The sequence below is a fragment of the Sturnira hondurensis genome, unplaced genomic scaffold (genome assembly GCF_014824575.4).
Source record: "Sturnira hondurensis isolate 20B ecotype Veracruz unplaced genomic scaffold, ASM1482457v3 Scaffold0001120, whole genome shotgun sequence".
NCBI lineage: Eukaryota > Metazoa > Chordata > Mammalia > Chiroptera > Phyllostomidae > Sturnira > Sturnira hondurensis.
This window is the reverse complement of record NW_028073751.1, coordinates 4,120,333-4,135,377: the sequence shown is the minus strand read 5'-3', so window position 1 is coordinate 4,135,377 and position 15,045 is coordinate 4,120,333. Positions and strand designations below refer to the sequence as shown.

Here is a 15,045-nt window from a genome sequence, read left to right as displayed (position 1 = left end):
GCCCCATCTCTTTCCTCTCAGCCCCATCTCTTTCCTCTCAGCCCCACTTCCTTTCTTCTTCCTCTCTTACCCGAACACGCCTCCTCTATCTCGGTCCTCTGTGCTTATCTGAGTCCATTTTCTCCTATTACCCTTACCTCGCATTTTGGTATTTTATTTGCTTCTCCTAAAGGTCATTTCCTTCTCCAAGATTGATCGCGTTCACCTGCTAACTTTCCTACTGCCCAGCCCTCTTTCTGGGCCCTCAGCCCGGTGTCACCTAATAATCCTTCCTCTCAGGAATGTTACCTGGCCGGGGCCCTACCTTCCCTCCTCCCTTGGACGTTTGTCCTAGCGATTGATTGCCGGAGTGAGTTCATGCCGAGGTCCTATGGTCACTGGGCATGACGTTACTTTTCCTCCCAGTATTTCTCAATCCGTCCCTTTGCCCTGTTGCTTATCACTTTTCAGGGAGTTAGAACTGCTCATGATTATGCCCTTCTTGGCCTAGGATGATGATAAACCTCCCCCCATGGGGAGGAGGTTAGGCTGCAAGTCCAAGAAGTTTGTGAGTAATTGAATTGCATTCTTTACATTTCCCATGATAACCATCTCAACTCTTCTGTCACCACCTGTGCCCACCTCCTGGCATCCCTTTTCCTACCTGTAGAAGAGTATAGCTTCTTCAGGTGCCCATTATTTCCAGTCGGAATCTGAGGGAATATTGATACTCATGTAACCTTCTCATATTTCATTACATTTGCTCACACTAAATCTTTTTTATTCCACTCTCCAGGGAGCTATTTGTTTGCTTTGTATTGTAAAGCTTTGATAGTTAGTGTGTGTCCAAGAGAGGGAAAGGGTCTTGCATCTTGATCATCACTTGCTCGTTGTAACTGTGGTTACTAGTCCTCTCTTCCAGGTAGTTCTGCCCCCTACCCCGGTATCTCTTTCTGCTAACCAAATGGCTTCTCTTTCCTCTTCCGCTTTTCTCATACCCCCATCCCTTAGCGTTCTGACCCAACTCTACACATTTGGGGAGAAAATTGATAAAGTGACAGAATGAGTAAAGAAAGAAAATGTTGCTTTGGGACCTGGAGGATTGAGATGTGAAGAGTACTAAACAGAATTAAAATAGTGACTCATCTCTTCCCTCAGATTTCTAGCAAGGCAGGTGCTTCTGGACTGTCCTTTCCAGTGACTTACAGGCTGTCAGAAACTGTTTTGATCTGGCAGGACAGCTTTGTTCCCAGAAATGTAGGGTTGATGGTAGTGATGACCTTTCTCTATGGTAACTAAAGCGGCATTTCCCTGTTTCTTTAGGGTAAGAATTTATCTAGGCAGAGAGCTTTCTTTCTAGGACTGGAGGTCTAGGGCCCAAACTCCTTCTGTTCCTGTATCTGGTTGTTTTGGTTTTGTTACCAAGGGTACTGTTTGACCTTCCTCACCCAATTCCAGCTATTCCTGCTGATTTATAGTGACCTCTGTGACTTGTAAATATTCTTCAAGTCCTTTGTAGAATTTTATATGTGCTTTTGTTTGATGTAATACTTGTGTGTTTCACGAATGTGTGAAATCTATTAAGTGCAAGTGGTGCTAAAAGGTGAGCTACCTGAGGAAATGACTTCGTTTCACCTGTTTTTTGGAATGCCCCTGAAGTCTTGTATGTACTGAGTGGTTTGGCTCAGAGTTGCTGGCATTTGCTTCAGAGAGGGTGGAGCTGAACCAAGTTCTCTTTTTCTTTCTGAGGTGTTGGTTTTAACCCTTAACTTGCTGAATTAAAAAAAAATGCAGCACAGGGAGAGAGGAAAATTGCATTTTTCCAGGAAAGTAATGCTGTTTAACCCCTTTATTGCCAACCGTAACATACCCCAAGGCGTCAGAATATTCTGTCTTCCTCACTGATCTTTTCATGAAAACCCTGGAGGTGAGAGACCAGAGGAGCATTGCAGTTCAGTTCTCTTTGTATCAGTATATGTATATGTGGGTGGGGGAGTGGGTGAGATTGCTGGTGTGCTTTTGTTACCCATGGCTTCGCTTTCTTGAGCAACTGGCTGAAAGTGAACTCCAACTGTTTTACCTCCTCTGTATTTTCTCGAGTGTGTGTCCTCTGGAGCTCCATTAAAAATGTACTTTATAAAGCTGCACAGATTTGTTTTTAGTGTGCCCAAAGGTTATTTGTTTGCATCTGAGGGATTACTAATCCCTTTAGCTTCTACCTTCCTTTCCAGGCTTATTCAGGTTCTAAGTAGAGTATAGGTCAACTGATGATAACACGGAACTCACAAATTGCTTAAGATTTGCTCTCTGAGGCATCTTGTGTGGCAAGGAGATGGAGTGTAAATTGAACAGTGGTTGGGCATCCTTTAAAAATGTGGTTGTGAGAGATGCTGACGTGTGGCTGTAGCTGGGCTGCCTGGTATTCCCCCTTGGTTCTTCATGAGTCTGTCTTCTCCTGGGCCAGGAAGATACCCCTTCTCCAGCCTTATTCTGGTTCCTTTTAGAAGTCCTTAAGATAAAGGAAAATAAAAATTCCAAATGAACTATATTTTCTGACTTTTCAGCAGTGGTGAATGTGGATGCCAAATAGACTTGTTGGGAACTTCCCTGCCTGGTTTCCAAAACTGTAACCCCTCATGGCTAAGGCTGAGTGAGAGACCTTGGGACCATAAGCCACTAAGGAGACAAAGCTTATTTCCCTGGCAAGGGCCCTACCTCTGCCCTCTTTTACTTTACCCTGCTTGGCCCTGAGCAGATGACAGGTTAGCCAATGATGGGTAAGATTCTTCAAAGGAGGGCCGATATAAGACAGGCATGGTTGCAAAGGGGGTCCTCAGGGGAAGGAGGTGGGGCAGGGTATAGAAAAAGGGGGTGATGGACCCTTGTCCCTTGGCTTTGACATAGCCTGAGCCTTTATTCTGTCTGGGAGAAGTCTCCTCATCTCTTGGCTGCCTTACTTCCCCTGCCTGACTTAAGCCTGAAACAGTGCCGGAGGTGGATAGGGCATGTGCTGGAAAGAGTGGGTTCCCTGGGGCAATCAGGCCTAAAAAAGAATGCATAAAATCCTGTGAAACTTACTTTCCTAGCACACTCAATTTAAATAAGAGTCCAAGCATGAAATGAGTTTGTTCCCCAAAGTTTGATGGCCCTTTAGCTATCTGACCCTGACTCAGAATAAGCCCCTCAGAGTTCTTTGAATCATTACTGCCTGACAATGATTGATGAGCCTTACCTATACATGTTCATGCCCTGTATTCCTATGCAAATTAAATCCAATAAAAGCCCACTGAAGAACAGGCTCCTGATCCTTCTTTGACAGATCAGCTACCTTTCCTCCTCAAGCAGATCTTGTCTTGGTAGACGTATTCTCATCCACAGGAGCTGGGGGCAGGCTCTGCGGGCAAAGATCCCCCACATAGACTGATTTTTAAAATTTTTTTATTATTTTAGAGAGAGGAGATGGAAAGGAGAAAGAGAGGGAAAGAAATATCAATGTTTCTTGATGGGATTGCCTCTTGCGTGCCCCCTACAGGGGACCTGACCTGCAGCCCAGGCATGTACCCTAGACTGGGAGTCAAACCCGCAACCCTTGGGTTCACAGGCCTGCACTCACTCCATCGAGCTGCACAGCCAGGTGATTTCTGAAATACGTAAGGGGAGTAAGTACAATCAGGATGTTAGGAGAGTGCAGAGTATTCCTGCATCTTATAGACTCCATGTCTTCTCATACAATCAAGAAATTGATACATTCTAAGAAAGAATATTGTTCCCCGATTCAGCTAGGAGCATAACTTTGTAAAACATGAATTTCAGCGTGGCAGTAGAGAAGAAAACAGATGATGGTTTTTAAAACTTTGTTTAATTTTGGATGCCTCTGTTGAATGGTTACTAGGTTGCAGTTTGATGCCCTTCTAAAAAGAAAGCAATAGTGAAAGTATAAATGTTTAGTTGTGGATCCCTGTCCAAAATGACAGCAGCCACAGGTGAAGGATGCCAGGCAGGATTTAAAGCAGATACTAGGAAGGTAGAGAATGTTAAAGAAGTGGAGTTGTTCATGAAGATTTCTGCTTCCCTCTCTCAAAGGAGATCTTAACTTTGATACAAATGGTCACAGAAAGCTTTATACAAGTTATGTGTTTTCTTTTTTGAAAGATGATAAACACAGGGATTATTACTTAGTTTAGAAAAAAGGGAGAGGAGCCTACAGGAATGTTATTGAGATGCTTGAGATGACAGGGTGATACCTTAATTCTGCCCTGCTTCCTGCCTCGTCTGTAGAGACGAGGATTTACTTGAGGATGTTACATAATCTTGTCTCAAGGGAAACCCTCAGGGAATGCCTCGGAATTAATGTCCCTGCTTTGGGGGAGTTGGTAAATGTTGGGATGCTTTTATAAAAAGAGTTGAAAATGTTATTACCCATAAATTATGTTTATTATAAAAGCTAGGAGAATAGTAATAAGCCCAAAGCGGCTTAACTTTGTTGATGGGCATATGAGTCAGAAAAGGCTCATTTTATTTCCTGTGTGAATAACCTCTGGTTTTCTCTGGGGCCCTTGGTGCATTTTATAAATGGAATGTCAAGTTATTCTTGGAGAGTGTTATATTTTCAGTGGAATGTAATAGAGGCTTCAAAGATAAGGTTATGCCACGTATGATTTAGGAGGACAGGTTAAAGTCATGTTTATTAACAAGAAACACTAGGTGTTATACAAGGTTTGTATAACAAACCTTTGTATGCAGGTGGGTTTTTTCCCATTTTATGTTTGTTAGCCGAAATCATTCAAGCTACAAAAAGTACCTGAAGTTTGAAACAAACTTTGTGTTACTTACTACTAAGTGTTTTTATGTATTATCTTGAGCTGCCTATTCCCAATCACTTATTTGAAAGCAGTAGGAAAAAATTTACCTCTTGCTAACCAGCAAAGTGGGTGTTTGCTCCTAGTTAGGGTTAGGTGAGACAGAGCCAGCCTTCTCCCTGCTGCCCGTCGTCCCCTCCCTCTTTGTCTTTGTTCCCTCCCTGCTTCTGTAGGGTCTGGTTCTAGTTTCAGGAAAAAGCCAGGCTTTTGAGGAATCAGAAGCGTAAAAGCTGTTGATACTAAAATTTCTGAAACCTGAAAGCTGAAATTGAGAAGTAAAGAGTATTTTAATCCCTATGAATATATTCAACCTTTTTAAACCTCTTTTTCCTTAAACAAAGTTTTTAGAATCAAGGAACCCTTTTTAAGGAAATAAAAGAATTATTGAAGGAAAAGAGAACTATTGAGACCAGTATTTTAATGATTTTTACCACCAACCACAGGATAACTAGGTGAATCACTGTTCTTTCAACTCCAAGAATCTCACTTCCATTCATTATTAAAGCTTGCTATGAATGGATGGCAGTCTTCAATTTTAGAGTTGGAAGGGACTTTAAATGTCATCAAGCCAAAACACCCACTCAGTGCAGCAGTCCTTACAGTTGTAGGATGGAAACATCAAGGGGCTGAGGGGTGGAATTGGATAAATGAATGGAGGGAGAGAAGCATAAATTTTGGGTTCTACATTTCCTTTAGTAAATTTTAGGATCTTGGAATCGCTAGAGTAGTAGAAAGGATATAAGAGGACCAGATACTCTAGAAGCTATGAAACTGAGAGGAGGAAAAAATTGAAAAAACTGGTTCTTTATGTGGAAGCATATTTATGTGGAACATGGGAAATTACATCCTTGGTGGTGATTGTAAGTGGTCCGTAGGCAGTAGCTACTTTGGCATTAAGAACATTTTTTTCCTTACTGATTTGAGAAGGCAGGGGGAGCGGGGTAGGGAGACAGATACCAAATATGCATTCATTGGTTGATTCTTGTATGTGCCCTGACTAGGGATAGAACCTGCAACTTTGGCCTATCAGGATGATGCTTTAAACAACTGAGCAGCCCGCCAGGGATACTCGGGCATTTTGTTAGGGTAGCAGATACGTAGCAGATACAGGTAGAGTTTATGATGTCCTGAATTATTTTCTGGATGTCTGATTATGTGACTTATTTTCTGTTTTAGGAATTGTACTGTATGTAAGCATAGGATTTGTATTTTCCTTTAAGATTTAACATATTTGATGGACCCAACAGAGGATCCATCAAATATAAACCTTTTCTCCTAAAGGTCACAGAGAAACAAGGAGCCTGCCTTTATTTTTTTTTTAAAGAACTTTAGGATCAAAAAGAGAGATAATTTTCATTTCCTTCCCTTCCTCCACCCCTGGTAGCTCACACTTTATTCAGGGGTCTTTACTTTTTTGTGCCATAGAGCCTTTGGATATCATGCCCCCTGCTTTTTATTCCGCAGCTTTATTGATGTATAACTAACATACAGTAAACTTGCATGTGTTTGGTGCACAATTTGTGAAACCATTACCACAGTAAAGATAATGAATATATCCAGTACCCTCAAAGGTTTCCTGCTGCCCTGGCCGGGTGGCTCAGTTAATTGGAGCATCATCCCCTATGCCAAAAGGTTGTGGGTTCGATATCCGGTCAGCACATATACCTAGGGTGCAGGTTCCATCACCGGTGGGGGTGCATTAGGGAGGCAGTCGATCGGTTGTTTCACTTTCTGTCTGTCTCTCTATCTCTGTCCCTCATTTCCTCTGTCTCTAAAATCAATAAAAACATATCCTCAGGTGAGGATTAAAAAAAAATTTCCTCTGCCTTTCTGTAATCTCCCCTTTCCCTGTTTTCCCATCCCTAGGTAACCACTGATTTACATTCTATAACTATACCTTGGTTCGTATTTTTTAGAAGTTTATATAAATGGAATCATACAATATGACCCCTTTTTTCTGGCTTCTTTCAGCATAATGTTATGTTGTTACATTTGTTAATAGTTTATCCTTTTTGTTGCTGAATAGTAGTACATTGTATGGATTTATCATAATTTGTTTATTTACCAGTTGGTAGGCATTTGGGTTGTTTCTAGATTTTTTCTTTTGTTTTTGCTGTGCACATTCATGCACAAGTTTTTGTCTGGACATAGGCTTTCATTTTTCTTTTGTGAAGAAATACCTAGAAGTGGAATGACTAGGTTGTATGGCGGGGCTATTTTTAACTTTTTAAAGAAAGTGCCTGTTTTTCAAAGTGGTTGTAACATTGTACATTCCCGCAAGCAATATATGAGTTACAGTTTCTTGTGTACTGTTGGTGTGATCAGTCTTAACTTTTAGCCATCCCAGGGGGTAAATAGGGGTCTCGCAGTAGGACTCTAATGGGCATTTCCCTGATGATGTTGCGTCTCTGTTGGTGTGCGTATTTGCTCTCTGTATATCTTCCTGGAAGTCTCTGTTCCAAATTTTTGCCCATTTCATGGACACGTGGAACAGAAGGGAGGGAGAAGGACCTTTGATATTTCATTTATCCTGGAAGCATTTTCATCTTAGGTGGTATTGGAAGACTTTCGTTTTTCTGTACTTGGTTTGCTACAGGTTGTATAATGCCAGTCTTTCTGTATCTGTAAATATTAATGAATGTTTAGCTTTTCATATAGGAAAATTAACTCATTCTAGACCAGAAGGACAGGGAGTAATAATGATATTAACAGTAACAGTATTGGTAACCACTCTTGCATATTACTATGGCCTTAGCACTGTGCTAAAGAGCTTTAGATTCATCTTATTACTCTCTACGTCAACCTTAGAAAATAGGGCACTGTTGTTACTCCCATTTTATACGTAATTAAGTAGAAACTTGGTGAGATCAAGCAACTTGCTTTAGGTCATAGAAGGAGATTCAAACCTAGGTCTAGTTGATTTTAAAAAAAAAGAACTCCCGTGGTCTTATTCACCACATTGTACTGATTTACAGTACAGGTTTACAGGTTTACAGATTTACAGTTTACAGGTTTCCACTTTTTGCACCTGCTGTATAAAAGAGTGTTCTCTGCTAGGAATTTCTTAGACAATTTTGATGGTATTTTCCTTAGAGTCCTTTGACATTTGCAGTCCATTAAAACTAAACTCTCTTTCAGTTCACTTGGTGGGAAATACTGGGTCTAGATCACAGGTGGCAAACACAAGGCCCGCGGCCCTCCACCTTGTTTTATCTGGTCTGGCACCTTGTTTCTGCCTGTGGGCAGCGCAGAGCTCTCACTTAACTGTTAAGGAGTAGTTACATTTATACAGTCCTGAAGTTACATTTGGCCCTTTGAAGACAACATCGAGGCCGATGTGGCCGCCAGTGAAAATGAGTTTGACACCCCTGGTCTAGATGGACAAAGTGCAGTGGCTAGATGCCTAACTGCTTTTTGCATTAGTAATTTAGACTTTGAAACCATTGCAAGAATCTTAATTAAACCTTTCTTATCTTGGGCATGAAAAAATAGCTGTTACAGTATGTGAAAAGCCTATCTTTTCCCTGACTCATGAGTTACTAAGAAGTTGTCTAAATTATTATTTTTTGAAAGGTAACCTTATCTCCTTTGTAAGTAAAACAGTTCTAACATTACCTGTCAGGGATTTTAGTTGTTTGAACTGCTGAGGGCGGCAGGCAGTGCTGACAGAGCAGTGGGAGGAGGAGGAAGTTGTTGCGTGACCAGCTCTGTAGTTGTCTTTTCTCTATTTTAGAGGTGGCATGTCGCGTTCTTGAAGACCTCTCAGTGGCCCTGACACTTGCCTGTAAGGATTACAATTGGCTGACTCTGGAAGAGTCTCTTCTGAGTTTGGGGACTGCAGAACTTTGTTCTGGAGATCTGACAGTTATTTGCCTATGGTTAATTATTAACATTACCAGAGATCCAGGTAGGAAAAAGTAGAGAATAGTTTCTCTTGTTTCTTTGAATTTACATAAATTTACCCTGGATCCAAAAGGCTGAAGATCATAAGACAGAAAACTGTACTTGAATAAGAATTAAATAAAAATAAAATTTTTTTAAAAAAGAAGTCACATAGTTGTTCTATCAGGTTCAGCCCTTGCTTTTTATTTTTTTATTATTTTTTAAAATATTTTATTTATTTATCTTTAGAGGGGAAAGGAAGGAGAGGGGGAGAGAAACATCAATGTATGGTTGCCTCTCGTGGGTCCCCTGCTGGGAACTGGCCTGCAACCCCGGCATGTGCCCCGACTGGGAATCGAACCGCGATCGTGTGGTTCGCAGGCCCACGCTCAATCCACTGAGCTACACCAGCTAGGGCAGTCTTTGCTTTTTAAAAGGTAGTAATCTCAGCCAGGGTTGTAGAGTGGGTAGGAAAAGCTGTAAGGCCATGAGCATAGATTTTAAAAGCTGTAGAAATTCTGAGAAGTGAAGGAATTAAGTGGAAAAATTACTGGACTGAGAATCAGAAGACCTAGGTTGTAGAATTTTAAACTGCTAGAGGTGAAAAGCATGCTAAAAATTATTTAATTCAAACATTTTGTTTTGTTTTATTTTATTTTTAAAATATATTTTATTTATTATGCCATTACAGTTGTCCCATTTCTTCCCCCTTCATTCCCCTCACCCTGCACACCCCCTTCCACCCACCTTCCCCCACTTTAGTTCATGTCCATGTGTCACAAGTTCTTTAGCTTCTGCATTTCCCATACTACTCTTGCCCTCCCCCTATTTTCTCCCCACTGTCTATGCTACTTATTCTCTGTACATTCCTCCCACCCCCTCCTCCCACTCCCCTGTTGCTAACCCTCTATGTGATCTCCATTTCTGTGGCTCTGCTCCTGATCTAGCTGTCTGCTTAGTTTGCTTTTGTTTTAGGTGTAGTTGTTAATAATTGAGTTTGCTGTCCATTCACTGTTCATATTTTTCATCTTCTTTTTCTTGGAATAGGTCTCTTTAACATTTCATATAGTAAGGGCTTGGTGATGAACTCCTTGAACTTGACCTTATCTGAGAAGCACTTTATCTGCCCTTCCATTCTGAATGAAAGCTTTGCTGGATAGAGCACTCTTGGGTGTAGGTCCTTGCATTTCATGACTTGGAATACTTCTTTCCAGCCTCTTGTTGCCTGTAAGGTCTCTTTGGAGAAATCAGCTGACTGTCTGATGGGAACTCCTTTGTAGATGACTGTTCCCTTATCTCTTACTGCTTCCAGAATTCTATCCTTCATATTAATCTTGGCTAATGTAATTATGATGTGCCCTGGTGTGTTCCTCCTTGGGTCCAACATCTTTGGGGCTGTCTGAGCTTCCTGGACTTCCTAGAAGTCTATTTCCTTTGCCAGATCGGGGAAGTTCTTCTTTATTATTTGTTCAAATGAGTTTTCTGCTTGTTGCTCTTCCTCTTCCCCTCCTGGTACCCCTATAATTCGGATGTTGGAACGTTTAAAGATGTCCTGGAGGTTCCTAAGCCTCTCCTTATTTTTTATTTTTTATTTTTTTGAATTCTTGTGTCCTCATTCTTTTGTGTTTGGTTGTTTCTTTCTTCCTTCTGGTCCACTCCATTGATTTGAGTCCCAGTCTTCTTCCCATCACTACTGGTTCTCTGTGCATTTTCCTTCATTTCACTTAGTGTAGCCTTCATTTTTTCATCTAATTTGTGACTAAAATCAACCAGTTCTGTGAGCATCCTGATTACCAGTGTTTTGAACTGTGCATCAGACAGGTTGGCTATCTATCTCTTGGTTGCTTGAAAGTATTGGCTCTGGGGTTTTGATTTGTTCTTCTGATTGAGGCATTTTTGGTCAGGTTGTGCTTCTTACATATGAGTGGCAGAGCCCTAGGTGTTCACCAGGGTGTGGTAACCTATGTTGCTGGGTTGTGACCCTGTATGTGGGGGCGGGGTCAAAGGGAGCAATGGCGATTGTTCTGGGCTCTCTAGGATTTCAGTCCCCTCTGGCGCTTCCCACAAGCCTGCACCTTTTCAACCGGTACTTTTAGGCTTTATTTCTTGTAGCTGGGCCCTGGGTTTCGAGGTCTGTCTTGCTGCCCGTTTTTGCTTATGTGTTCACCAGGGCGGGGCAGCCCAGTTGCTGGGTTGTAATGCTATATGTGGGGTCGGGGTTAGAGAGGGGCAGTGACGTTTTTTCTGCTCTCTCTTGGATTTTGGTCCCCTCTGCTGCTTCCCACAAGCAAATTGGGCCCTTCTGGTGCTGGTTCCCAGGTGGGTGGGCTTGTGTATGTTCTAGAACCCTGTAGGTCTCTCCAATGAACTCTCCTCTGAGGCTGGGAGCCTCTCCTGGCACCTCAACCCCAACAAGTTTTTTCAATCAGTGCTTTTAGGCTTTATTCCTATCACTGCAGCCCTGGGTTGTGTGGTTTGTCTCACTGCCCATTTTTTGCTTCGTTTATCTGTGTGCGAATGTGTGTCCACGGTCAGCCAACCACCTTGTGTGCCTTGCTGGTTTTCTGCCTGCGCCCCAGTCGCCAACCACTGCCTTTTCTTGCTGGGACCCCTCTTGGCCAGCTGCAGACTCCGCCTCTCTTACTTTTCTGGATGAACGGTCCAGGTTCGTTGTTATCGGACTTCCGTGCAGTTCAATTTTCTGTCTGTTCTGGTTGTGTTTTTGTTTCTAAATCTTTGTTGTCCTTAAATTTGGTTGTGTGAGGAGGTACAGTGTTTCCACCTACACCTCCATCTTGGCCAGAAGTCTGTTTTATTTTATTTTAAAGTTATTTATTTTTTTAGGGTGAGGTGAAGGAAGGGAGAAAGAAATGGAGAGAAACATCAGTGTGTGGTTGCCTCTCGTGTGCCTGCTGCTGCGGACCTGTCCCGCACCCCAAGCATGTGCCCTGACTGGGAATCGAACCAGTGACCCTTTGGTTTGCAGGCCAGTGCTCAGTCCACTGAGCCAGGCAGGGCTTAACACACCAGACAGGTCCAAACCCTTTATTTTATAGATTAAGAAATATGGGCTTAGAGAAGTGATCTGTCCAAGTCTACAATTTGACCTAGGACTAGAACCCTTACCTCCCACTCCACTGCAGTATTCTTTCCATATACAAGGGTAGACTCCCTAAAAAATGGAATGTATCTATAAAAAATTGTGTATTTATTTTTACGTGTTTAAACTTCAGTTACCTTCAGAATACTCCCCACTTGATGTAATACACCCCTTAAGACTTTCTTTTTCCACTGCTCAGAACAGTGGAACTGTTTTGAACTCGTCATTTTGGTGCCCTTTAGTGCTTCTGCCATTTTTTGTTTCACCTCTTCCACATGAGCACATTTTTTTTTGAGGACTTCTTTTATCTTAGGAAGCAAAAATAGACGCTGGGGGCAAGATTGGGTTAATGGGGAGGGCGGGGCATGGGTTGTCATGCTGTTTGGTCAAAAACTGCTGAACACTCAGCATGGTGTGGGCAGGTGAGCTTGTAAATCACTCATGGGCAAATGCATTGAGAGAGTCTTCAAAACAAATTCACTGAAGCTAAACTCAGCCTCTCATAACAACGGCAGCTGGTATACTGACTACAAAGGGCTCTTTAGAATACTAACCTAGCTGGGGAAGCCTATCCTACAAGGGGCCTACCCCTCAGAAGATAATTCCATTTTTTAGGGTCCTCCCTTGTATTGTGCTTAGTCTGACTTTGCTACTAATTAACCATGTAAACTCTGGGTAAAACACTCCACTTTTCTTGGTCTTTATCTGTAAAGTCAGAGCATTGTGGGCAGTGCTCCTTAGCTTCATTGAAGATGGGGAATATGACAGGTCCTGGAAGGAAATCAAAAGATTGGTAGAGGCTCAGCGGGTTGGGCATCTTCCCGCAGAGCAAAAGGTCACTGGTTGATTCCCATCAGGGCACATGCCTGGGTTGTGGGTTTGGTCTCCCATCAGTCCCTGGTTGGGGCATGTATGAGAGGCCACCGATGGATGTTTCTCTTCCTCTCTTCCATAGTCTCTAAAACAAATAAATAAATAGTTGAAAAGATTGGTAGAGAAGAGGAGAGCGATTTTATGGGGTGCGGAGCAGTGTGAACAGAAGCCAGGGGTTTGAGTGTGTGGTCGTAGTGAAGAGAAATGGCCCAGATATAACAGTCAAGAGGATGAGTGGGAGATAAATCATTTAAGGAAGGTGAAGCCACTTTGTAGAGATTATTTTAGTCCTGGGAAGGGATGTTCGGTTCTCTTTCATAGAACCCTGCAGAAAGCAGGACTGGTTGTTGGCATTTTGTAGCATGTCATGATGAACATTAATGCAATTTTTGGCCATGTGACCATGTCATGGTGACAGTAAATCAGCATATCCAAGAATAGATTAGTGTTAAGGTTCCAGCAGGTCATTTCTGCTACCTAGATGGAGTTTAAAGAGTTAAGTTTGTTTAATTTCCAGCCCTTATTAATTTTAATACATCCCTCTCTTCAGACTGTATGAGATTAGGTTTGAGAAGACGTGACTCTTCCTTCACCCAGCCAAACTGTGGGCTCAGTTGGGAAATTCCGTTGTGTGAACAATCTGAGCCTATCTTTGTGCCCCGTTGTTCGTTCTGAAAATTTTCGGGTACAGTGCAGTACAGGTTTTGAGCACGTGTTTGTTTGAAGTGTCCTTAGTCTTTGGTGAATGCAAATGAATTATACAGAGGGAAGGAGGAGAGGAGAGCAAAAATGAATCAATCTTTTTTTTTGGGGGGTGGGTCTTATCTAGCTTGCAAGGTGTTTAAGAGCAGTGATGGTATTTAGCTTGTGTTAGCAATATCCTTTTATGTATTTTAGCTTTAATGTTAGTCTTGGGAATCTTGAGATTATTTTCAAGGCTCTCTGTTTCTGTGGTCTAATGTAGGAGATTGACAGTTTTGAAAACATGAGTCCTCTCACCAAGGTAACTATGAGGCAGAGAGAACCACTAATATAACCATACCCGGCGAGAAGAACTCTTTTGAGAAAAGATTACTGTTTTTCTCTAGAGATAGTATCTTCTAGTTTTCTCTGTATTTAATGAAGGAACATGTCTATAGGGTTAGAAATTGCTGTATTAATTTTTGGAATGCAGGGTTGCCAACTTTTATCATTATAAATGAAAGCAGTACTTGACCTGGTTCTCTAGGGATTGTTAACATACATTTGAAGTGAATGATTGCTGTCTCCATATTATATGAATCTATTAGAATCACAGTCATTTATGGTTACAGGAAGGTTTACATAAATGTTAAACACAGAAGACAAGGATGAGTCTTCATGTCCTCAAGACTTATCTGGATCTTCACAAAAAATACTGGTGGCAGTGGGAGCGCCCTATTTTTTCCCCTTTTTTTCTCAAACTCATATACACCTATCCATAGCTATGGAGTTGCTTCAGTTCCTTCATTTGGCTGTAGAAGCAAAGCAGTTTTGGACTGTCCTAAAATTATTTCATCATGGTTGCCTGGGGCTTCCAGAGACATTTTTAGTTTTGAGAGTTTTTATGAAGGTTCCTGGGCGTAGAGGTTTCTAGTGATTTTTAATTCTTGTATTTTAAAGAGATGGGAGTTGGCCTTAGTTGGCAGCTCTTCGTATCCGCCAGGGCTTGTTCAGTGCTTCTAGGCCCAGGGTGACGTCTGTTTCCTGTGATTGAAACCACAAGAAGAAGTGGTGAGGAGCCACTGTAGGATGTGCACTATCGGGCAAGCGGCAGGCATTGGGCTGCCCTCAAAAAGGACGGCTGTCACTGAGCCCAGACTTCTGGGGCCTTTGAAGAGACCCTAGAAATGATCTAATGCAGCCTCTTCATCTTAAAATGAGGAGGACTCTGAGGCCTAGAGGTATTTCATTGTTCAAGATCATGTAATTAGGTGAACTAGCTTTTAGACTCTACTAACTATTCATTATTCTCTCTCACGTTGCATTGTCACCCCTAAATTTTGTAACTGTGCCCTGCCAGAATGTTTTCTTAAACAAAGTACTGCTGGAGAAGAGTTAATTGGTGGGCATTTTGAATATGGGAATTGGACGATGTTGCTTTGTTTTTAGATGCCGTGTTAATGATTTTTATACTTTTTTTTGAAGAGACATATACACAGATTTTCAAAATAAAAATATCTAAGAATTTCAAATTTGTTTTTCATTTTCATTTTACTTAGTATTTGAATATTCTAGTCATTATCTTTATGCACAGATATTTTTACAATATTGTAATATTAATATTACAATATTAATCTCCATAGTTTATACATTTTCTGCTTTTAAAGTAGT

At 41.7% G+C, this 15,045-nt stretch overlaps 1 protein-coding gene across 2 annotated transcripts in view; it reads left to right on the top strand.

The window, feature by feature from the left end:
• The window catches only part of DIAPH1 (diaphanous related formin 1), an 86,966-nt gene that overhangs the window by 523 nt on the left and 71,398 nt on the right, over positions 1 to 15,045 (top strand). The gene's annotated exons all lie outside the window — the stretch shown is intronic.